Raw genomic sequence first — 25,697 nt, forward strand, 5'->3', positions numbered from 1 at the left:
GTTGAGCTATAGGCGCCGAGCCGAAAAATTATATTTGTAACTTGCTTTTTAAAAGTTTATTTTGTTTTTCCAACTGGGGGCAGTTAGTGGTGAGCAAAACTTCTTGTTTACATTGATAAGCATGTGCAATAGCTATCACTGTTCAAATCTAACATCTAAATTATAAAATTCTATCTTAGTTCCTAGGTTGTAAATTATATCTATATGTGTCCATGCTACTAATGGAAACTGGAAGTGAGAGCGTGTATGTGTGAGCGCACACTGTGTGTGTGTGTCTGCGTGTGCTCTGTCCTCCCTACCCCCAAGCAGACAATGTTCGGTCACACAGTTGATTATCCTATGTAAGTTATATTAAGTATTTTGTTAAGGAAATGCTGGGCTTGCTTTCTAGGCTCAATTTGTTCTTTATGTGTTTTGTATGTTTATACTAATTTTTCACATATGAACAAGAAGTTCTCCTTTATTTCATTTTAATACACAGCAATGCTTGGTTTTGCCGGATTTTGTTCTATAAGTGAAAAATATAAATAGTATTTTCTGACATCTACATTGCAGTGTCCTGATGTCAATGAGCTTAAAGAGAAAAATAAGTAGGGCAGTGCCTGTGGCTCAAAGGAGTAGGGCGCTGGCCCCATATGCCGGTGGTGGTGGGTTCAAACCCAGCCCCAGCCAAAAACTGCAAAAAAATAAATAAATAAATAAATAAAGTAGCAATTAACTTTACTATTTTGATGCTAGAACATAAAATATTGATGACTTACTTAAGAATATGAGGTCAGATAAAATGTGATTAGGTGCTACAAATTTATATATAACTAATTTTAAAAAAGCATTTCTTCAGTCACTTTTAATTAACTATAGATGGAAGGAACAGACCGGGGAAGCAGAAAACCTGGGTCTTCCAACAGTTCTAGAGGTATCTAGCTGTGCCATGAGGGTAGTCACTTCAGCTTCCCAGGCCTGGGTGTTCTCATTTGGAAGATGACAAAGTAAAGGTCTCACAATTAGCAATGTCATTTCTAGATCAAAAACTGAATTCTATGTGCTTATTTGAGAGGGAAAATAAAATTTAAGTATCTTCATAATTAACTATATACCCAAATATTTTGCATGATAGGAAAATCAAATATGAAGATTGCTTTATGAATATCATTCTAAAAATATGTCCGAATTCTGTCCAGGTAAAAAGTGGCAAGTTATAGCAAATAGTGGCATTGTAATATCTGGGATGTATTTTCTCATTCTTTATTTGTAACTAACTGGGCAGCACCCTTACTTAATGTCAAAAAAAATAATAATAATATTTTTTAGCCCTCTAAGTCCAGTCATGTTTTCCTAAATAGTTTGACAATTTCTGCAGTGCAAGGGCAGATGTGTGATGTTCTGCACTTCTGTAGTTAATGTGATGAGGTAGTGTTTAGACTTTACGGCATGTGATAAATGTCATTTACTGTGTATTCCTCATAGGCTCTACCAACCCCTTTCTCGTACAGATTAAGACAATTCTCTTTTTTTCATGAATTAGAAGACAACATTTCTTCCAGCAAAGGTGGCTGAGCCTTGGAAGTGAGCCTTTTCTCAGTCTAAATTAGGCTAGAAGCATTTTGTTCAGTGAAGCATGGGCTACAGTTCATTGGTTCAGCAACATTAAATAATTATCACGTTGGAATAACAGCACTTCCTGAACTTCTTAAACTCACTGGTCAATTCATGAATCAGTCCCTATACATTTCTTCAGAGAAGGGAGAAGATTAATTTTCCTATAGTCGCATTAACAGAATTTGTATTTACTACTTTATTCAGGTGAAGAAACTGAAAAGTTTCTCAAGGGAGAGCTTAGAATTCAGTGTCTGGATGGGGAAAACGTAGCTTGATTATAAAGCATCATAAGGTATAATATTTTAATAAAATGTGTATCCCCCGATAGTATTTATATTATACTTACTACTTTTAAATTGGCTTTTCAGCTTTTGAATCTATACTGATGTGAGCCTTCATTTTAAACTGAGCAGATATTAAACATTTGATGGGAATGTTTGAAATATTCAGAAGATAGCTAGATGGGAGTGCACAAAAGAATTTAAAAAGGCGTCTTTCTTTGCAGGTAAATATTAAAAATGAAATGGAGACCAAGCTGGAAATGTATGGCATATTGATAGAATTCTTTCTGAAAAGCATTTTTCTTTCCAAAATGACAGATGTCTTTCTTTAAGTTTCATCTCTCTAGATGGCTGATCTATAATATAATGAGCTGAAGGAGGATTTTGATCTTTCCTAAGAGTGTTTTGTCAGTGATCAGAAAGAACGGGTTCCATTTCTTTCCAAGTTGAACCAGAAATGTCACAAATCAAGAAAGGTGAAGTTTTTCAGCAAAAGGGATAGTAAATGCCCTGAACCTTTACAAGCTACCGTAGTATTGTATTTTTTTTCTTTCTTTCTTTCTTTTTTTTTTTAGTATGTGTGTAAAATGCATTGATAAAAGAATCTGTGCACTCTGACACTATCGGAGGTAAATGGAAATATCATGGGGAGAGAACGAAGTTGGGGTTAGCAAGATCGTTCCTAACCAAAGCATTTATGAGACATAAAACAAGTTGGACCAGTTTTAAAACTGTGCAGGATAAGACACTCACATACATTCATATGGAAAAAGAGAACTCTCAGAGTGTTAACTGATCTTTCTCTTTTTAAACTGGAGCTCTTTCCAGCCATTCTTAGCTTTGAAATTTTGAAATTTGCATTTGCATGTTGAAATTTTCTTTGACTTTCTGACATCTGTATGTTTGTGAAAAGTATATGTACATTGTCCTTGTCCTCTCCATGTACATGTTTTTCTACGTAGAATTTATGGAATACCTAGATTCATGAATATAAGGCTTAAATTAAGATACAGACTGATCAAAACCAAAAAAGCTTTGCATCTTTCTTACTTAACTTCCTTTGGTGCTGGTGACCAATGAAAAATATGTAGTTAATTACAGACTTTCAAAATACTCATTAATGGTCATAAATAGGGAATATAAACTACCTTTTTCTCTCAGCAACTAGAAAACTCACAACCAGGAAGTTCACGGTAGGAGAGGGGGAGATGCAAACCTCAACATACAAAATGCTCTTGAGGGTCCACAGGCAGCTATCTGGATTTCACTTCTGTTATATTACCGTCTAGGAGCCAAATCTTTCCTTTTCTCTCGCATCTGCTAGGTGCAGTCTTTAAGGTAGAGCAAACCAGATCTTCTTTTGATCTTTTTTCCCTGGTTTTCTTCTCTTTCCTACCTCAAACCCTCATCCATCTTCACTTCTCTGTTTTCGGCTAACAACACGAGCATTTTGATGGATGATTCCTTGTGGTAAACACACTAGTTAGGTAATGTTAGTTGCTGTAACAGATTGACCTCAGAATGCATAATGGTTTAAACATTTGAAATACAAATATTTTTTTGTGATTACCTATTAATTTGAAGAGTGATCCTGGCACCTTCCCAAAGAAATTCAGAGAAATAAGCTGACAAACAAGGGCTTTGTTGTCTTCTATGAAGACTTCTTAGAAGGCCATCCTGGTCAGCCAGAAGAGAACACGGCAGCGTGGTGTGGAACCTAATTGGTCAATCCTACAATACAAACAATGTCTTAAGCTTAAATTCCTTTGTCTTTTAGCCATATGCTCACATTTAATTGAAAAGTAAGATGAGCAATGCAATTATGCTGTAAGGGCGGGAAATAAAGGAAAACTATCTTCATAACTAGTGTCTAAAGAACTTGACACTAAATACTATGTTTATTACATTTAATCCTGCCACAAAACATCTGTATTTCCAAATCTGTATTTTCTGATAAGAGAATGGCCACATAAAAAGTCTTCTGCTGATTTATATATTTGATGTACCAATTTTTTTTTTTTAACTTCACTGGTCAAATAAGCATTTCTACAATCACTTATTTAGGACTTAGATGGATTATCACTTTTCTATTCAATAAAATTGCTTTCAGGAACATTTACATCTGTGACTTAATCAACAACAAGGTTATCTTTTGGAGAAAGACTAGAAATTTATGCTCACTTAATGCTTTTGATCTTCCATACTTTAAGTGGGTCGGGGTCCATGCCAATCTTCATCATTCTAATCCCCAGAGATAAGAACAAGGAATTGTTCATGGCAAGTACTAAATAAACATGAATAAATAGGTGTTAAATGAATAAAAAAGACTAGAAATTTATGAAATGGTTTAATTTTAACTTACGTCATGTTTAAGTTATTAACTTTGATATGCTGGTTATTTTCTTGTAAAGGGAAAACATTTTACCTAGCCAGAAAAAGGATAAAATTATTTTTCTAGGGCTAATCCTTCTTGCTTTGAAAGTCTCCTTTGTATTTATGGAAGTTGTCTTCATTACCTTTGGCACACAGCTGGTGCACTTTTGTTGCACTCTATTCTGCATTTTCACTCTGCATGGGTCCACTGCATTTTTCTTGTGGACCCTCAGGAGCATTTTGTATGTTGAGGTTTGCATCTCCCCCTCTCCTACCGTGAACTTCCTGGAAGTACATTATTCTGTACTTCCTTTTACTTACGCCAAAGAACAGAAATTTTGTGTCTCTAGCTGAAAATAGTGAAAGGAATGTAAGACCAAATATGAGAAATGTCTCTCAATAAATACATGTATGGTTTTCTGGTTTAGAAGAACAAGAGAAAATATGACCCATATGATTTCCATATGCATATTGATATTCATAAATTTAAATTTGATAACCTAAAGGTATTTTATACAGTATTATGTATGGTGGGATTTTTTTTTATCACAGGAAAGAACAAATTAATCACAGAAAAACAATACTTTTCAACAGGTTAAAGGAAAAAATGATATGAAACACTTACCTATAATATAGCCACCATAATGCAAAAAACATATCAGAAGTTTTTATTCAATTTTTCCATGTCTGTAGCTAAATTATTACCAATGAGTTGAATCTTGAAAATGCACATACATACACACATAATCTTATATAAATACTTGTATATTTTCATTCCAACACATACAAATACACACCTATAATGATGAAGATTATTCCTTTATGATAGCATTTTTATCATGTGTTTTTAATCAACTACATCAATTATAAGGTAGAAATAAAATTCAAAAATATTTAATGTACTTTAGGTGGCCACGCTGAACACCTGTGTAGAACAGTAAGGATCCTCAGTGTCTAAGGGAAGTTAAAAATCCCAAACTTTAAAGCACATTCAGTAGAATTGTTTTGTATATTTATAATTATTTCCAATCTTAAAAAGTAATTCCAGTTTCATTTCTGCAAGACAATTTAAATCATCCTACTTTAAAAGCTTTTTACCCTAGAATAGTATATTATAATATCACAACTGTTATTATTGATTATATTAACACAGGAATTAGTAATAAACTCTGTAGGTACTTGACTCAGGTCTTTTTTTTTTTTTGGACAGAGTTTTACTTTGTCACCCTTGGTAGAGTGCTATGGCATCACAGCTCACAGCAACCTTCAACTCTTGGGCTTAAGTGATTCTCTTGCCTAAGCCTCCCAAGTGGCTGGGACTTTAGGCGCTCAGCACAATACCCGGCTATTTTTAGAGACAAGGTCTTGCTCTGGCTCAGGCTGGTCTTGAACCTGGGAGCTCAGGCAATTCACCCACCTCGGCCTCCAGAGTGCTAGCATTACAGGAGTGAGCCAGTGTGCCCGTCCCTGGCTCCTGTCTTAAACATAGAGTTTAGGAAATTTGCATAGCATTCAACAAATTGTGATGACTATTTTTGTAGCTTTATAAACCTGAAAATAAATTTATTCAGAATGACTTTTTAAGTTAATCATTTTCATTCAGAATTTTATAAATGGCTTTTTATATTTGTCTATGCTCATTTTTGTTATTTAGCACCTATTTTTGCTTCCTTTAGAATCAACTCTATGAAATAGATTTGATGCTATACTAGATGCATTTGTGTTTGAACAGATTCCTACAGGCTAGTCTGCTATTATTTCAGTTCCATTCAGTATAATACAGTAATCTTACTGACATGCAAAATGAATCATACTCTAATTTATAAGGAAACATGCTCCAACACAGTTGCTATTCAGATAAATCTACTCATGTCTATGTGTTATTAGGTACTAAATTACCTTTAAAATAATTCTGTAATTTTAAAAGTAAAAGAATTTTATTAAAGCATTTTTAGAGCAAAAAAAGAAATATAATTTTAGAGCAGGCAAGTATTTCTAACATGAATTCACTGATCTAGAAAATTACTTTAATGCACATATCAATATACAAGCCAGTTGCTTACATTTCAGCCATTTAGAAAAAAATCTGTGAATTTCTTTTTTAGCATAATGTGAAAGACACAGTCATTTTTATGGTAAAATCATAATTATGTCCTCATTGTTACTAGTCAAATGAAGTTTAAATTAATAAAATATTGAAAATGGAAAAAAATAAATCACTCATTTTGGGCTTGGTGTAGTCTTTCCTGATAAAAATTAAGGGTTGGCAGATAAATACATCTTTAATTTTTTATGACGAAACACACGGTAGGCACATAATTTAAGAAGTGAAAATTGAGACACGGTGAATCCTAAGGAACATATGAGAGAAAGTTGGACAGACACACATAAAGAGAGAGAGAACGCTATTGTGTCTCCAGCTCATGTACACTATGGATGTCAAATCAGCATTTTCATTTTTAAAATCATTTTAAAGCCCATGCCTGTGACAATATTTGGCATAGGTACTGAGTAAATTGGTTTTTGAATGGGGAGTTGAACAGAAAATTATTTAATATAAGATCGACTTCAGAGTTCCCCTCCTGCTTTGTCTTGCTATTTAATTATGAATATACTACTTATCTATATTTATATTGCTGATGACAATAATAGATGCCTTGAAATTATTTTTTGCACTTTAATCATCAGGGGTCGTATCAGGGTAATGTAATATATATAAACTTTCAACTTAAGTGGTAAGGAAGTTTTGATACATATTTGTTTTCCAATACCCTATGTAAACAAACACGCAGTGGTAATTTGTTACATCTTTTTTATCCAAGAATTCCCAAATAGAAAGAGAAAAATGAATCTTACATAACTAGGTATAAGGTATTTGAAAAACAGAATGGACTGCCGACATGCCTGAAAGTTCTGCTAAATAATGTGACTTGATTTGATATGGTCTTTGAATCTCAATTTAATGCATTCCTGTTTATTTGTTCCCCTAGTATAAATCAGGTTATACATTATTTATTCATGTTTCCTTTTAAACCATCTCAAATTCATTGCTTGTTAGAGTTCTGAAATGTACATAAATATGCATATATTTCTTCCTAATACTTTCATCTACTTATGCAAATTTTTCATTTTGTATTGCAGCATTATCATTTTCATAAATCTATTCCTTGTGCCATTCTTCTCATGACATTCTGAATGTATCCAGTTGTACAGAACATATTTGTTGTATTTTAAACTAATGTTTCCGTGCTCGGCTCGTCTCCTTTCACCTGTTCTCCTAGTTCTCTGCCATTCTTTTAAGCTTCTTACTCTTTCTCTTTTCAACATGGCCAGTTTCAAGTAAAATTCCGTTGATGAAGAGTTTTCCCACAATGTGCACTATTTAATATAACTGTGTAAACTTAGTCTTCCGTAACTATTTTCTTTCAAATTCTCTAACCTATAGATACACCAAATTATAGAAAAGATTGTGAAATTTAGAGCAGCAATAGAGGCCAGGCTGTGACATCAGAAATAATAGATGATCTTCCTAAGGAACTTTAAAGTCAAAGTGGACAAACTCCCAGGTATTACTCCCATTTCATTGTCAGGTGCATAGACACTATTTCCTCTTCAGAAAATAGGCCTAAGTGTTATTTTCCCTTCAACACCTCTGCCGGTGTCCAGGAGGAACATCCCTGTTAATTTCTGTGTGAGGGCAAAAAGGCATGATCTGAGATATCCCCATGTACTGGGCCCGTTTTGGCTCCTACCCTATATAATTGTAGCATGAGAAAAACTTTGGGCAATGTTCAGGGAAAGTAAAGATGAAAGCAGAATGGTCACTGTTTCTATTATTTCTGGTGACTTAAAAAATATGCTATTATTTAGAAATGGTGTGTGCCAGTTATATTTCCTGTTGGTAGCAATAAAATAATTTTATTATTCTAATCATTCTTTGATTATCCTGAATAAAGTGCTCTGTCTTTTGTGTACATGAGCTCACACTCCTGCCACCGTTACTCTGCTGCCTTGTCACTCTGTCTTAGCTCCACCCGCTCTTTCTCCGGTGGCTGCTCTCAGTCCCTTTTACTTGTCCTTTTGATTATTTCCTCTTATCTGACCAAAACTATTTCATAAATCCTAAAGGCACCCTCTTCATGCACTTTATACACATTGTGTATACACAAAGATGGGTTTGACACCAGCTTTAGAGAAATCCCTCCTGACAAATGGACATGGTAGCGGATCTTTTCCTTTAGCACATGGGGACTAGGACTTGATTAGATTTAAACAGTGGTAACGCAAAGACAAAATTTTTTGTCCAAACACAAAAGTCTGGGGTTTTGTTTTGTTTTGTTCTGGTTTTCACGTATAATACTTAAGAGTGATTCTAAGTATCGGGGACCATAAGTCTGTGCAGGTCATATTTTTGCTCAAAAAATGTATATACTCCCAAATCACCTAATGATTTTTTTTTTTTTGCAGTTAACACAATGACTGTTGCAGTCAATTGTTAATAAAATAAAGTTTATTTTTGTACAACTTCATATTTGTAAAGCTACTCTTGGAAATAGAGTAGAAATATTTCTTGAACTTCCATAAGCTTGAAGTAATGAAAAATAATTTTAAGAATAAGGACCATAAATTATTTTTTACACATCTCAATCGAGTTGAAGCGTCCTCTTGTTTACTCTCATAATACTCCTCATTGTTATTTGTTGTGTTCACGCTGACATTAGAAAAATAAGAGTGATCGTTAGAGCGCATGTGGGTTCAACATGTGCTGTTGATGTAAGAGCAATGCTACTGCCCTAAAGATAGATAGAGCTTCTGGGCAGTGCCTGTGGCTCAAAGGAGTAGAGCACAGGCCCTGTATGCCAGAGGTGGCAGGTTCAAATCCAGCCCAGCCAAAAAAAAAAAAAAAAAAAAAAAATCTTCTGTTTTGAGGTACTTTTCCTGAAGTGGAAAACCTGAGGTTGGTCAAACCCACTTTTCTCAGTTTTCCTGGTGGATCAAAGCAAACTCAGAAGTTAACTGGGTCACAATGAAGTTTATATGGCATTATTGCTACTAAGTTATGCAAGGTAAACAATAAATCAATAAAAAGTTCTTTCAAGCTCGATGCCTTCTTTTAGTTTTTGTTAAATCCCCTTAGGGCTGAATTTTTTGAAAAGTATTAAGTTACACGTATCTTCATTTGATCATTTCTCATTCACTCTTAAAATAACTGCATTCTGCTTTCTCTTGTCATTTTTTCAATTAATCTGTCCATAGCAAAGTCTCTCTGGCATATGTTGGTCAGTCCTCATGGATGTGTTTCAAATTTTAAACTTGATTTCTCCCTAACTTTTGAGCTGTGAAAAAAAAAAGTTACTTTTTTTATTTAATTTCGCCATTAGATGCATAATTTTCTCTATGATAATCAGCTACTTTAGTCTCGTCCTCCAATAGCTGCTCTATTGCTCATGGGTCTTTGTGTCTATTCCTCGTGTCCTCTCTTTACACATACAATCTGGGCTTGACCATGTGGCTTGATTTAGGCAATGTAACAATAACAAATGTAAAGCAAAAAGAGATGTGGAAAGTACCTGCTCCTTAAGGGGTGCTCTGGGGACACAGGAGACATGAACTAAAGCTCTGTCACCCCAGGTGACAGCCAGCCTATCCTCAGAAGCAGAGCGCCCCCAAAGCAGAAGGCTGACAACTACCTGCAGTTGTGCTAGAGACCGTGGCCAAGATAAGAACTGCCCAGGGGAGTTCAGTCTAACTCGGCCACTTCTCAGGACTGTCAACTACAAAATGTTTTATGATATTTACCACCAGGTTTGGAGATCAGTTTCTAAGGGGCAAAATTTAACGAATATACTACTTTTCCTTCTGTGCCCAGACCTTAAATTAAGTAAGATTAAGATGGCACCATCACCTTTTCTATCACCTAAATGGAAAACCCAGGTCATTCTCAATGGTTTCCTGTCTGTTCTGTCCTTCATCAATTGACCTCTAACTCTTGATGCTCTTTTTAAACTTGAAATTATTTTAATATTAAAATAATTGAATATTTTATTAACATAAATTTGTCATGTGTTATATGCTAGAATTATTAAGCAAATAATTAGAAATAGAATGATTTGTCATCTTGGAATATGGAATTAAGTGCTCAATTTCCTTTGGGTTCTATATTTTAATGTCTCTTTTGTAACACAGTACTTCTAATTGTCTTATAGAGTGCAAGGGTGCACCAGGTCATGAGCACAGTGGAAGTTCTGTTAACACTTTTATGTTAGGCCTAATGAATTCTGAGCCTTCTAAAAGCCTTTTGTAGTCTTCTAAGAGATAATGCAGAAAATGCAAAAATACAGCTACTCGGGAGGCTGAGGCAAGAGAATCGCCTAAGCCCAGAAGTTGGAGGTTACTGTGAGCTGTGACACCAGAGCACTCTACTGAGGGTGATAAAGTGAAACTGACTCTAAAATAAAAAAAGAAAGAAAAGGCAAAAATAGTGTATTTGTTGAGAGTATTTTGTTATAAAAACTAGGAATTGTATCTGTAATTGTTTTACTGAGATGTAAAATCTCCGTCTTCTTGATTCCTTGTTTGCACAGCTTGCAAATAATACTTTCATAGGAAATTAAATCTTCATGGTGCCCTGTCTCATGGCCACAATAGCCACCTTTCTAAACCTGAATTTTGATTCCCATTCACAAAGCTAAGTAACATCCGCACAATCCATGAAGGAAAAAATTAAATTAACAATTAAAGACAAGACAACGAGAATACAAGGGGGAACAACTGTAAAATGTTTGGCATTGGAAATTTTCGAGGATGGCTACTCTAGAAAATGTTATGCACAGGGAGCATTTTGAAACACTGTCAATACTTTCGGCCACTTAAGCATTGCTACTTTACCCAAAACCACCCTGCCCTTTCCAAAATCATCATGGAAACAAATGGAAACAAGCCTCCCTCCCAGCAGCCACTTAGTATAGCTTTTGAAGTTGATTGAGTGTATAATAGAACAGTGCTGACCTTATTAAAACAATTTCCATTATTATACTATGTATGTGTGGTTAGGTACCATGCTATTTCTTTTCATTTGAATTTTATGTGACTTACTCATAGTAGGTGTTCAATAAATAGAATAAATAACAATAAACAGACATTAAGTATTTCTCTCTTCAAACTTTTTTCTAACTTAGTTTTTGAATTCTTTTTCAAAATATATTTTTGAAATACTATTTCAAAAATAGTAGTATAACCTATGGTGCTCTAATAAATGAAGAAAGTATATAGTTTGAGTCAAAGAGACACATTTCACTCCTTTTGAATCTTTTTTCTCCTCTTAAGTTAATGTGTTGGGTAGAGGAGAAAACTGGTTCAAAGGAAATACACGATTTTAAAATAAAGGATTTCAATACAGGCATTAAAACCTCAAATCTTATAAAATCAATGGGCACACCCTGGATCAACACAGTTATGGGAGAAGAGACAGATGAGGGGTAGCTACATTAATAAGATCACATTGTATTCTTCAGAGAGTGAATTTAAAATTAACTGTGTAAAAGTGATTTTAAGTAAACAAAAAGGCCAAGTTTAAACTTTACATTCCTAGAATGTTTTTCTTCAGAATTTGTATCCAAATTAGGCCTAATATTGGTACATCTCTGAAATGTAAATTAAGTCTAGTAATATACCAATGGATGATGAGGTTATTCCCTTTATATAAGAAATAAAAATTTGAAATAAACCATTTTCCTACTTTACATATTCCAATCGTTTTTTGTTTCTATCTTGAAATGAATAGCATAGCCAAGGATTAGATTTACATACTTAAAATAAATGTGATTACATAAGACCAGTGCGGTTTATAAAGTTTGGTTAAATGAAGTAGCAAATAAGCAAAAATAAGCTGTGAAAATGGCTTAATCATCAATTCGAATAACCTATGACCACGATTCATAGATAAGAGTGTTCCCTATTTCTCACCGACCCTTCTGCTCCTTATTTGGCGTGCACCCAAAATTCTGCTGTGTTAACATTTGCTCCTGGGAGGAGATGAAGGAAAAAAGGTCCATAAGGTTCCCATTGGCCCAGACTGTGGAAACATCTGCTGGATTCTTGAGCAGCTTGCTGGCCCAAGCCAGCAGGGAGAGTTGATGCTTATCAACCCTGCCATATGAATCGATATTTCCTGTGCCCTGGGGCTACACAGCTAATTCAAGGAAAAAAAAAAAAAGAAGGAAGTATATTACATGCCAAAAATTTCCTCATTAAATAAGCCTTATAGGGTATCTTTTTAAAGTAACTATCATGGCATTATAAACTATGAATTTAGTACTAAATGGAATTCAAACTTTAACAAGTAGTGTATTAGGTTATGTTATCAATAATCTATCATTTTGGTTAATGATAGATTCTATGTGTTTACAAATTCGAGTAGCATATTTGACCCTGAATCTTATAGAGTTGGTTCTTTGGTGAGAAGATGTCAGAAAAATATGCACCACTTTTAGTTTAATGGGTTATCTTTGTAGTTTATGTCAAGATTAGCTGGTCAATAGTTTTAATACTGGAACTTGACATTTAACACCAAATATGAGTTGAATGAATTGTTAGTAACTAAAGTTATTAATTTCTTCTTTCCTCTCACATGTACACGCACATTTCTCATTTCAAAATTAATTGCATATTTATCCAAAATGTATGCTTATCCCAATCACCCAAACACCTGGAACTTTCTACAGTGGCCCTCTAAGTCTCTAGCTCATTCTATTCAGTGGCCTCAACTGAAGAGCCTTCAGTTTCCTTGGATTTATTAAAATTTATAGAAACAGTTTTGTTACCTGAGGAAAATATAGGGTCCATTCATTTTGTTATAAAAAAAGAGGTTACTACAAAGCAATACGACTAATTTTCTATTAATCTTCTCTAAGTGAGGAATTTTATTAAGGACAATTTAGTTGAAATTCTGTCCAGTGGACTGATTTCAGGAACACAACATGGAGGGCATTTCAAAATTTCAGCATGAAAATCAGCTTTTATTGTGTCATAGTGAGGAGAGAGAGAGAAATCTAAATCCATCATGTATCTATCATAGCACCACAGCACATATCTTTGAATTCATGTACTATTTCATGATTTATTTAATTGCAATCTAACTTGAAAGGAAACAAGACAAAGAGGAATAGTTTTGAGCATGAATAATGTGACTAATCTATTGAAAGAGACCACATCTCAGGTAGACTAGGTAGAAATGTTATTCGGTTAATCTGATATTATAGTTGCAATGCCCATATTGCTAGAGCAGTAGAGTAATTCTTCATTTCAGATATATGAATACAGTAACACAACAAGCTTTATCCAACATAAAATTTACCAAAGGTCATAAAGGTGATACAACATGGATGTTAACAGCTAACAGAGAACTCGTCCCTCCTGGACATGTTTCTGAATATGCACAGTTGTCCCTTACCCAAGACTGGCCTGGGTTAGTATGAGAAGCCTTCAACCCTGGGATTAATTCGTCTTTTATGTCTTGCTAGTTAACAGCCTTTTCAGTATTTTTTAATCAATACTGATAATTTGTGATTCAAAAAACGATCTCAGCAATGACATGCAGACACTTAGTCTAGTATATAGAGACTTCCCCAGTTGATTTATTTGGGGTCCAGAGTTGTCAAGTTGAGCCCACCAAATTTAACTTTTTAGAAACATGTAGTAACTCTTTTGTTCCAATACTGTAGTGATGAGACTATTGTCTTTACTATGAAGGTGTATCTTTTTCCATCTATTGTTTTGCAACCATTCTCTGGATTAAGCCTTTCTAAATTTTAAAGCATGAGATAATTTTTAATATCACCTCAATTTTTAACAAAGATTATTATTATCATTTAAACTAAAAACACTTCAGTTCATTATAATTTTCTAATTAATAGATTAAAAATGCAATAACCCCCCAAAAGAATGTGAGAAAATTGTATTAACTTCTGCTTTGTTCCATCAGAAGTATAATTCTTTGAGCTGATTTATCTGAACACATCTATACAAAGTATCAAGTTTTATTTTAATATTTTCCCACAGCAGTTTCCACTTATTTTCATATGGTAGGGCTCCACTAGATCTAATATGGCACTACAAAGGGCTTGAACATCAAAGCATGTAAACACGGGCAAGATGGAGGAAATCAACATTAATGAAATCTTTGTGCATTCAGAAACGATCAAACAGTGAAAAACACATCCTATTAACTACGATGTTATTACATTCTTTTTCAAAAGGGAGCTTGTTCCTTAAGGGATATTCCACGCTGATTCATTTGTTACTACATATTGATCAATACGTAAATAATTAAGATGATATCATTTGAACACAATGTTCATGTGTTCAAAAAATATGTTCCCATCATGTCTAAGCAAGGCAATGTCTTATGTCTGTCAAAACAGGAACAATCATATGTATATCGGTCCCTGTGATTGAGAACTTTGTACATATATCAGATTTATGGACAAATGGTTACATTGGGGATAAAAAATTAGTTATCGGAAAAGACAATTCTATGATATTAGCCAAAAGAGTAATTATACTTATAAAGTTTATACAATACACTCATGCCAGGGGAAAACTCCAATTTTTCTTGCCTCATTTTTCTGTCTTTTGGGAACTCATTATTCATTTGAAAGAATAGGATTGTTATCCACTCAGGAAAATAAATCTTTGCATAAAAACCTGATTTAAATATGATATTTACATCCATAGGTAATTTATCAGAAATACTTATCTTTTTTCAAAATAACTATTCCAGTTTAAAACAAGCAACAAAATGAAAGTTCACCATTATTAATAATGCAAAGCTAATGACTTCTTAAGTAGAAGTGAGGAATACATGAACCCTGTTTTAGTATAGGTAGTAACCCTGTTTTAGTATAAGCTCAAGCCAGTAAATATGGGGCCTCTATGTACTAGAAAGTTATTTACAGTATAAAATTCAGAAAAAAAATATATGTTACTTTACAAATAAATTATCCCAGAATTTAATGGATTCTTTGATATTTTCTCAATAAGTCTCTTGATTGTGAACATAATTTTTACCATGATTCATCTCCAAGATTAAATATTCTTGATTTAGGGATAATAATTAAGTCAATTGGTTCTAGGATTTCTGTATATAGCAAAACCATGCATACTAAAGTCCCACTAAACTCTAAATTGTAGTAATCCTCCGCCGTGGAGATGGAAAGATGGTCCCCACTTTGATGTAATAATTGATAAATTTTATTGCACCTGCAGGTGGGCTATGCAGCCACTAATTATGAAATCACGAGTGGCATATTCAAAGAGTTTATATATTGCTATCGTTGCTGAAGCAAGCACAGCTCAGCAACTCAGGGGTCACAAAGTAAAAGTACATGAGTTAACTGATAACAACTCACCACAACTCAAAGGTCACAAGGCAGAGGTATATACATTAGTTCATAAAGGGTTACACAACTCAGGGTGGGAGTACATGCTGATTTAGCTCATATAAGCAAATCACATTAAGGGTTAGAAAATTCAAAACAGGGTTACATATTACCTCATGGATCATAAGATACATCAACTCATAGATCACAACATGGGAGTCACACAGTTCACAGGGCACAAACTGGGGGTACATAATTCAACACAAATTGAGAAAGTTTCCAAAGAACTCGGGACTTTCCATCAAGGGCTCAACCCCTCCCTGCATACTTCCTTAATTTCAGATTGCTTCTCCACCCTTGAGGGGGCTGGGACTAACAGGCTTAGTTAGGAGAGGTTTCCTTTTCAAGGGTAGGGGGCTTGTTCCCCACTGGTCTTAGGGGGAATCAAGGGGCCTGGGTCATCACAAAATTACAGAATGCGATAAGAAGTTATGAAAGGACTGAACAAGGTAGAACCACTTATAGGAAAAGTCAGCCCTTGCTGTATGTGGAGTTTGCATACTACAAATACTATATTTTGCATCTGCACTTGGTTGAAAAATATCTGTTCCTAAGTTCAAGGCAATGTTGCTTAAGGGTCAACTATAATTAGAAAAACAGGATCATCAGAGAATGTAAATTGAGTCAGACCTCTTCTTCCAATGTTTGTCATTGCCTGTAGAGTAAATGCAAGCTTCTTATTATAACATAACAGGTCCTGAAGGACCTGGCCTTACCTTTCTTTTCTACCTCACCTTGGGCTGTACTATCCTGTATCCCTCTGTTGCCTTTCACACAGTCCAGTCTCATCATTGCTGCTATTATCATTGTGGTTTTCAATTCCTCTCACCTCTTCTTTTCTTCTGGCTCAGGACTTTTTGCATCAGCTAATGTACTTTTTGGAATACTGGCCTGAGTCGCTAACATTTTTGTCCTCTGGCTATTTTTAAATGGCCATTTCCCACCATTTATGTTTCAGTTGAAATGTTACCTCCTTCCTAGCAAGTCTTACCTTCATTTATTTATATTTTCTTGTTTTTACTGACTTGTTTAGCGGTAAGTTCCGAGTGGGCAAGATTTATTTCTAGCTTATCCACAGTTATATTTTCATCACTCACCATGGAAGCACATTCTAGGTAGAAAACATATATTTGTTGAATAACTAATATCACTGAAGTGATATTAGTTCATTTAAATATAGAAGGTATTTAAATTCATTTAAAATATAGAAGGTATTTCAGAAAGCATTACATTATATTTATAGTTTATCTCCTTAATATAAATTATGATTATACATTGTTAGATGACTTGTCTTTGATATATTTTTTCTTATGTGTAGCTTCTGCCTGTCCTTCCAGAACTTCTTACTGCATTCTGTAATTTGGAGTTCGAATTCAAGCAGACATCTAAATAGCGTTTTCACATAAATAACTCTATTCAGTACACCAATGCAACTATTTAATTTTTTTCAGAGAATAATACAGGAAAAAAAATTAATGAAGAAGCAATTTGGGTAACAGTCAATATAATTTTATGGTTGTAGAATGTACATATATGTCACCCAACCCAAAATAATTATAATGCTAAAATACATGTGCTCTATCTAAGTTAAATCACTACCAAATGAAAATCAGGCAACAATAAGGGCTAGTATAATTTGTTATTCATTTTACAGTTAGGAAAAACCATCATGAAAACCAGATTGAAGTCCTAGAACCTTCTCAATTTATACCTTTGCTCATAATCTTTATCTTATTTTGCTACCTGTATTTTATATGTACTTATATATTTGAAATAATGATATTTTTGAAGTTAGGATGTTAATGATATTTGCTTTATTGTCTTCCACTTTTTAATTTAATTTCTTCCTACACATATTATTCAAAATGAATTATACAGTATTTAGACATATATTACAATTTAGTTTTGTTTGTTACTTTGTTTGATAGTTTAACCTTCTAAGACCTGCCAGATGAAACAAATATGTACGTATCATTTTCCTCTTTTTCGCTAACAAACTGAAGTTCTTCCCAGGGACTTCCTAGAAACTTTAAACAGTTATGTCCCACTCCACTCAATTCTTTTTCTTTTTTGCCTCCAGAAAATTGATTATTGTATGCTCAGTGCTATATTCCTCACCCTGTCTTCAGAAGAGCCCTACCATCTATGTGTTCCTTTCCAGAATATTTCCTCCAGTTTGACATCTCAATTTAGAATGTAGTAGCGTGATTGAGCTTCCCTGCGAACCAGACTGTGATTGTGGTCATAAATTTCGTTTCTCTGGAAGGCTGCCTCTCAAATGTTCATCAGTTAGCAAGGAAAGCTCGTGAGTTCTAGGTCTTGTTCATTCACCCTGAAAACAGTTTTCTGGAAAGATAAAATAGCTTTATGTACATATTATATGCATAATTACCCTATTTAGTCTATTTTAAAATTATTTCTAATTTAAATAAGAAATAAATGAAATAATTCTAAAATCCTCTTTTCTTTTATATTACTTTGAGAGATATACAGTTTTCTTTTCATTTTTAAAGCTTTCCTTTGGTTTTATTCTTCCATAATACTTGAAGATATATTTATAGAGGAAAAAAGTAGCCTGGTGAATATAAACATGAATAATTTATTCACTTCCATTTTTCCTTGAGATAGTATAGGTGTTCTTTGAATAAACTAGTGTTTGAATTTTTGAGAAAACTCTAAACATTTTTAAGAATGAATTCAATATAGGTAAATTAATAAAAATACATTTTAAATATTTTTATTGCAAAAATCTATTTTGGTTGTAAAACCATCTACCAGGTATAGTTGTATTTATTCTAGGTCACTAAGTGCATTTTGCATTTTAGCAGGGCAGTAAGCAGAAAAGCTAAAAAGAGAAAGAATGTGTACAGATACAGGTTTAAAAAAATTGTGGGAAATTTGTGCAAAGCAACTACTGGGCAAAAACATAAAGCATCCGTAAACAAAGTGCTTCTAGATTTTTATAAGTACTCTGTGACACCAGATTTTGTAAATTTAGAAACAGAAAAATTTAATTATATGACTGAGTAACAAAAAAAAGTAGAAGAAATTAGAGAAATCTAGTTCATGTAGGAAGATTAACTATGCTTGGCTTATTATCATAGACAAGGCTGAGGTATACAATTACAAAGAAATGTATGTATGTTTCATCTGCATTACAAGTGTCTTCAGGCCTAGCTCTGATCCTGATAATTAAAAATTAATTTTAATTATAAATCCTACCATAGACCAAGGAAATGGTAGGTAGTTTTGATAGATTATGTGTAACTGCGTCACCTATACACAATCACTGCGAAGGTCAGCTGGAAATAATACAATGGTTATCCCATAGGTTTCCTGGTTGGCTATGGAAGCGGCCTGGAAAATGATTATCACATTCTAGCGAAGAGAAAGAGAGGTAAAATTGCTACAGGAGAATTATGATTCTTTGGGTCAGGAGCTGTGGGAGCCACTGTAAATCTGAAAGAGCCTTTTGTCATGACTCAGAAGCCAACAAAGGACTAGGGCCAACCTTTGAGTACACAAGAGTTTTTGCTCCCAGAGATGGTAGGAGAATGGGCTGCTCACAAAGGCCGTAGTGAACACCAGGATCTGGTCTACAGGATTGCAACGGCTGAAGTTGCCGATTTGGCACTGTTACACTCTGATATCAGGAGGCGAAAGCCCTTCCAACCTTTCCTGGCCTTGCAAGACCCGCTCCCCGCCAGCTTTGTCTCTTCCCTGCCTTGGTCTGGCAGATGCATTGGAACACAGGTCTCCGAAGTGCTTCCGGTCTCTATGGAAACTGGCAAGCAGCGCCAGACTGATGGCCACACTCCACAGTGGCTGGGCAGAGTGGTGGCACAGAAGGTGGATACCAGGTGTTGTACTCTAAAAGGCAGACTGAATCCTAGGAGTACGAAGTATTGTGGAATCAAAGAAAAATAGATAATGTGTGGTAGCCTAGGGAAACAGGGAACTTAGCAGTTCTCAGGCATACAAAGCCAAAATAAAAGGACAAGGGTAGTCACTAGTGGGTTCTGAGTGAAAAAACAGAGAGAAATTCCAGAAGTGGAAACATTTGGTATTTAGTTATCTGTCTTAAATTTTTCTCTAATTTTCTTTCTCACATGATGGAACATGCATTGCACTTCTCTTTGGAATTACAAGTCTACACTAATGACATTGTGCTTTTCAATCCAGTGGACTTCAGAATGCGGTATGTGCTTCCGTCCACACAACTACTGAGCCACAGCTTTCACATTAGAAGGTTATTTGTTTAAAACGCCTTCAGTAATTTAGTGGAAGTAATAGCATGCTGTGTATGCATTTAGATATATTTTTAGACTCTAGGCAAGAAGAAAGATCTTGAACTTTCTAAGATGCAGATTCTTAAAACAAATACTCCTAACCTGTGGATGGAAAATAGGAAAGAGAGAGGGAGAACAAAAAAACAGAATAGTTGAAGGGAAGTCCTTAAGAAGGAGAACTTGGTACTTCATTTAAAATTGTGTGGCCTATTTCTGTTATATCTTTTTGAGTTTTGTATTTGAGAACTGCTCCAAATTAATATGAGAGTATAAACTTTTCGGTTACATTCTTCTCACTTCCAAGGTAAAGTTCTTAACTCACTTGTTATCTATGGATCCATATAAGAAAACCTTAATAGAAGGACAGTATTTTTGTTTACATGTGGTCCTTAAGAGAATACAAAACAAACCACCCACACATTAGGTATGCTACTTGATTCAGGTGGCAGTATCTCTCTCGAATTAAATAGTTTGGTAAACTATGTTGGCAGTTTTCACTAAGTATAAATACAATACCTCCCAATAGGAAGCATCAAGATCCACCATATTGTTTATTTCATGAGACTTTTATACTTTCATATTGAAAAATTGTATCTTAAATTCTCTTCACATCTTGTTTTCATTTATTCTTTTTCGTTGTTGTCAAATCTGGTTCTTCCTTTGAAAGTTTTGCTCATTTTCAGGAAGAGAAAGATAATGAGAGGTCCTCCATTTCTGTTAAATAACCAACAGAATTTGATCCCATCCTGAAATGATCTCAAATGTTTATAAGCTAAACCTCTGCCCATGTGTCTAGATATAGCTTAAGTGATTATTGCTCTCTGCAAGTAGCACTCAGGTGCAGTGTGAGCTGACCCACTACTGTGGCCCACATTTAATCTTTAGCCCAGCAAGAGAGGGAGAAAACCATTGCCTTCACTTATCGTCCATTCAAAAAATAGCAAGGCTTGAATGATGCTATTTTTAAGAAGCAAAGCCATGCTTTGGGATCAGTGTTAAAGCATACAATTTACCTGTCTGCTGTCCTTAACAATACTGCTTGTTTCAGATCTCTCTCCACCACTTTGCTTATCACTTACCTACCTATTGGCACATCATAGCCTAAAACCAAGGTGAGGGTGGCCGTAATCTTAGAATTTGTTCTTTGCATGTTGTGTGACAGTGTTCAGGATTCTTGGTGTCAGACAGTGAAGGCATCATGAAATTATGAAGGAAGATGACTCTTAACTAACTGAGGTCAAAAGGAGTCAGGACTTGATCACTTGATTTTGAACTTGGTAATTCCTAATGTTGATAAGCAAACTTTGGCATTCTCTTCCTAATTATATGACAGACGGAAACACTGGAGGGATAATGGCAGCTGTTTTGTCTGCTATTTAAAGATAGGTCCAGGAGAGCTATCTGTTCAGGATATCGAATTTTTGTTCATCAGGAAAATGTCTTTTGTGGCAATAAAGTGGCAAATTATTTCTGAATAACTAAAGAAACTAACCTAAATGGTTTTAAGACACTGGCACTAGTTAAAAAGAAATGAACTTGGCAGCCTAATTAAAACTACTAGTTTAAGATCATTGTCTACGGAGTAGAAGAAAAGGGCTTTTACTGGCAGAATTGTGGGTAGGAGGGGGGAGAAAGTTAAAAATGTGCACAAAAGCCCCAACAGAGACATCAAGGATGGTTTTTAGTGGTGCGCTATAAATATTTAACAACGTGCACTACGGGGAAAATCATTGACTTGTAGTGTTTGCCAATTTCCATGGAGAAAATACTCCCTCTGTGGTCAATTTCAAGCTACCAACGTATGTCACTGAGAAAGAATTGGGAAGAGTGGCACTCCGTTTACTCTCATGAGCCGATATGAGCCAGCTCTGGCATATTATGTTTTTACTAGAATTTCAAATGTTCATTCCCTTTTTAAAAATAGGTGTAGAAAGTCTAAATGCATTTTTGAAATGTTTGATTGCACACTATCCTTCATTTATCACAGTTACTTACTCAGAATTAAATCCACTTTATTTTCAAGGCCACTCTGTGTTTAAGCCGTCTGATCACACAGGGCCAGAGTTCAAAACCTGGCTTTTATAATCTCTGACTATACGACTGGGGCACTTACTTTAATGTATCTGTGCATCAGTTCCCTCTTCTTCAAGGTAAAGACGATGACAAGGTTGTCATGCAGATTAAATCGTTGATAAAGGAAATGCACTTAGAGTAGCGCCTGACACATTGTGCATCTTCAATTAAAGTTAACTGTATTTTTCACACATTTGCCACTGTCTTAATGATGGTTGAGGGATGAGGGGATATAGGAAAGCCACTATTAAAGATGCAGAGAAAATGCACAAGGAAGGGAAAGCAAAACGGATTCAGACTCACAGATGTCCGTCAACCTCCAAAGGTTTGGGGAGGACTTGTACTTAATATTCAAGAAATGTTACTGTATACTGTTTTTCTCCTTTCTGGAGAAATAAATTTGGCACAGTTTTGTCATTTCATGTCCTAGTTCAGGACTTTAATGATGTTAAATATATCCGTTCTAGATTGCCATCTGGTACACTTCTTTAAATATTCTCCTTATGCACCTCGAGTGGAAACTTAAAAAAGATGTCTTAAGACATCATACCAATATGTCTTTAAAAATCGTATGATTTAATTTTCCATGTTTTTTTTTTAATCTGAGAAGAAATAGTCACTCCTTCTGCCCCTCCATTTTGCCCATGAACTGATACGGTAGATGAATTATGTTGGTTATTCTACTCTTAAAAGGTCCCCTCCACCTGCCAGCCCCTGCTCTAAGAGGATCCATTCACTTTGGACAAATGAACATTCATTAGTGCTTTCACTGAAAATATAGTCTGTTAAGTAGTGTACCTGATTCAAAGGTAAGTAAGAAGGCCCCATTCCCATCTTCTTAATTGGCTTAGAATTGTGTAAGGGAGACAGATAATTATACAAATAATTAGAAGAAGGAGAAACTAGGAGAGAAGGAAGAAAATGAGAATTGTAGCTTGTCTGGAAAAATAGCCAGTTAGTATAATTCCAATGTGGAAGCTGTATTTTTTTAAAATCTTATCAGGTCCAGTGGCACCTATGGCTCAGTGAGTAGGGCACCAGCCCCATATTCTGAGTGTAGTGGGTTCAAACCAGGCCCCGGCCTAACTGCAACAAAACATAGCCGGGTGGTGTGGTGGGTGCCTGTAGTCCCAGCTACTGGGAGGCTGAGGCAAGAGAATGGCCTAAGCCCAAGAGCTGGAGGTTGCTGTGAGCTGTGACGTCACAGCACTCGATTGAGGATGACGAAGTGAGACTCTGTCTCTAAAAAAAAAAGAAAAAAAATCTTATCAGATCCTTGATTGATAAGAATGACTCCTTTGAAATCCAGGATGGAAGTGAGCTTACTCAGACCCAGTATTATTTATACTAAATGATATGACCAATGACGTGCATATTAGAAATCCCTGTGGATCGTAAACCATATCACTACTGCACTGTATTCAAGCTGTCTTCTTCCTGGTCATCGTATCCTCTCCTAAGGTTTCTAATTACCTTGAAAACTCCTTAGCAAATTTCTCTTCTTCTATCCACCTTTTAAATATTGATTCTAGGGTAAGCATATAGTAAGTCCTTCAAGTATCTGTGTAATGAATTCATTGAGAATAAAGTATTTAATTTTTTAAAATTTATATTAATTGACAAATAATTTTGTGTATTTATGGGATATAATATAATTATTTTGATCTATGTAGACAATACCAAAAGGTTCGATCAAACCAAAAATGTATCCGTCACCTCATCAACTTATTTTTTCAGTAAGAAAATTAAAAGTCTATTCTTTTGAAATATACAGTCCCTTTTTATTAGCTGCAGTCATCTGCCAACCTACTAATTTAGTAATTGCTTTGGAAAGACTCTTGAGCTATGAGGAGTTAAAAAAATAAAGTAGCAGGTAATGTGATGCTCTTTCCAGGTTCCAATCATAAGTAAGTCATTTCAAAGCTTCAAGAAGTTTGCCTTCAACACAGACTTTTGAATTGAGTTTGGAAACCACATATCCTAAGGGTAGTTAGGATTAGGGGATTGTCCACATGAATTTTCTCTGTATTGGGAAAAACAAAATTATCAGACTGCAGGTGTTTTAGGCTGCAGGTCCCAGAAAACTGAAGTTATAATACCTTAAAGTCAAAATCCCATGTGGGGAGAAGATGGAGGGAAGATGTCCTGATTATCAATCTGGAAGGAAAGGATACAGGTTGCTAGTGTCCGTACAGTTCCTGGCATGTACAAGGTCCTCATAGTTTCTTTCTATCTTCTGTGGGCCAGAAAGGAAAGGCTAAAGTAGTTATCAAACGTAAGTTTTCAAGAGCACAATATATTCAAGGGTAGTTAATGTTGACATCCTTTCCTATGTGATTTTACAATGTAAGTTTCATTGTTAAAATGATTACTCAGTTTTTTGAATTGAACTGTTGTCTAATTCACATTTAAACAAACAGTGATAAAAACCTTTGGGGAAAATAAAAATGTTGACCTTTCAGAACAAACCGCAGATAGTTCATTGACTTTTTTTAACCATGGAAAAATCACTTAACCTCCCAGTGTCAGTTTACCCATCTGTGAAATGAGAAGGATATTTTCTTACGGGGATGTTTTGAAAATTATTTTGCAAATGTAGTGGATGAAATTGTTGCAAGCGTCACTGCCCTTTTTCCACTTCTTTAAAGAAGCACACGGCATTATTTATGTACCAGTTGATAATCGAAATGACATCTGGGTTGAACTGTGTATGTATATTTTTATTAGCAGTTGCGTGCTTTTTATTACTTAAAGAATTACTCCGAGATCGCTCAATTTATGCATTATGTCAATACCAGAGAATCTGAAAAAGTGTCTTAAAACCATTTTGAGCTTCATATTTATTAGCTGCTAATGTCTGGTAATTATTCTTTTTTTTAGATAATGTTTTCTCTGATGTGGTTTTTCGCCTCACCTCACTTCACAAGATTGATAGTTCTCCACATCACCCTGCTAGAGGTCACCTCTGAGCTGAAGGCAAAACACATCCCACTCTGGCTCCTGTTGACTTTCAAGTCAACTATCAAAGAATTTATTCCAGACATCTCCTAACCTCAATTTAAAAACTCCACCCTAAAGATTACAGGGGGATATCCTGGAGAGTTGCCATAGTGACTCTAAGAGGTTGGCATTGAGGAGACAAAGCTACTGATATCAGATTTTTTACTTGATAGGCCTAATTATATAAGGTGGTCATGAACCTCTGTGCTTGTGTCATTTAGATCTGGAAAGAAATTTTCCCCTCCAGGCTCTTCTGTCTCTTATGGTGCCAATCAACAAGCTTCTTAGTAATAAGGTTCTTATGCCAATAGTTCCAACGTAACCTCAAGTGGTGCTTGTAATAATGATAAAATCATCACAAAAACTAAAGAAAAAAAAAGAAAGATATTTCCTGGGTGTGAGTAAGTCATTATAATGTTCTTCCATATGGAAATTATGCTTGACTTAATGAACTATCTTGTTTACAGATTAGTGTTTTAACCTGGCTCTAGAAAGTCATTTTTACCCATGTTGATCATTGTTCTGAGCCATGCATGAGCGTATCTTCAGATCATCTTGGTGGAGTGAAATTTATGTATTAAGTTCTACATGCATGAATTTTGTTTTAATGATAAGAAGTGCACTTAATAAGAAAATTTATTATA

The 25,697-nt window shown here is 34.9% G+C and overlaps 1 protein-coding gene across 2 annotated transcripts in view; it reads left to right on the forward strand.

Annotated features, from left to right (window-relative positions):
• The window catches only part of CADM2 (cell adhesion molecule 2), a 1,018,247-nt gene that overhangs the window by 763,058 nt on the left and 229,492 nt on the right, over positions 1 to 25,697 (forward strand). The gene's annotated exons all lie outside the window — the stretch shown is intronic.

Source organism: Otolemur garnettii, unplaced genomic scaffold (genome assembly GCF_000181295.1).
Source record: "Otolemur garnettii isolate 467f Iridium unplaced genomic scaffold, OtoGar3 scaffold00009, whole genome shotgun sequence".
In the NCBI taxonomy this organism is placed as follows: Eukaryota; Metazoa; Chordata; class Mammalia; order Primates; family Galagidae; genus Otolemur; species Otolemur garnettii.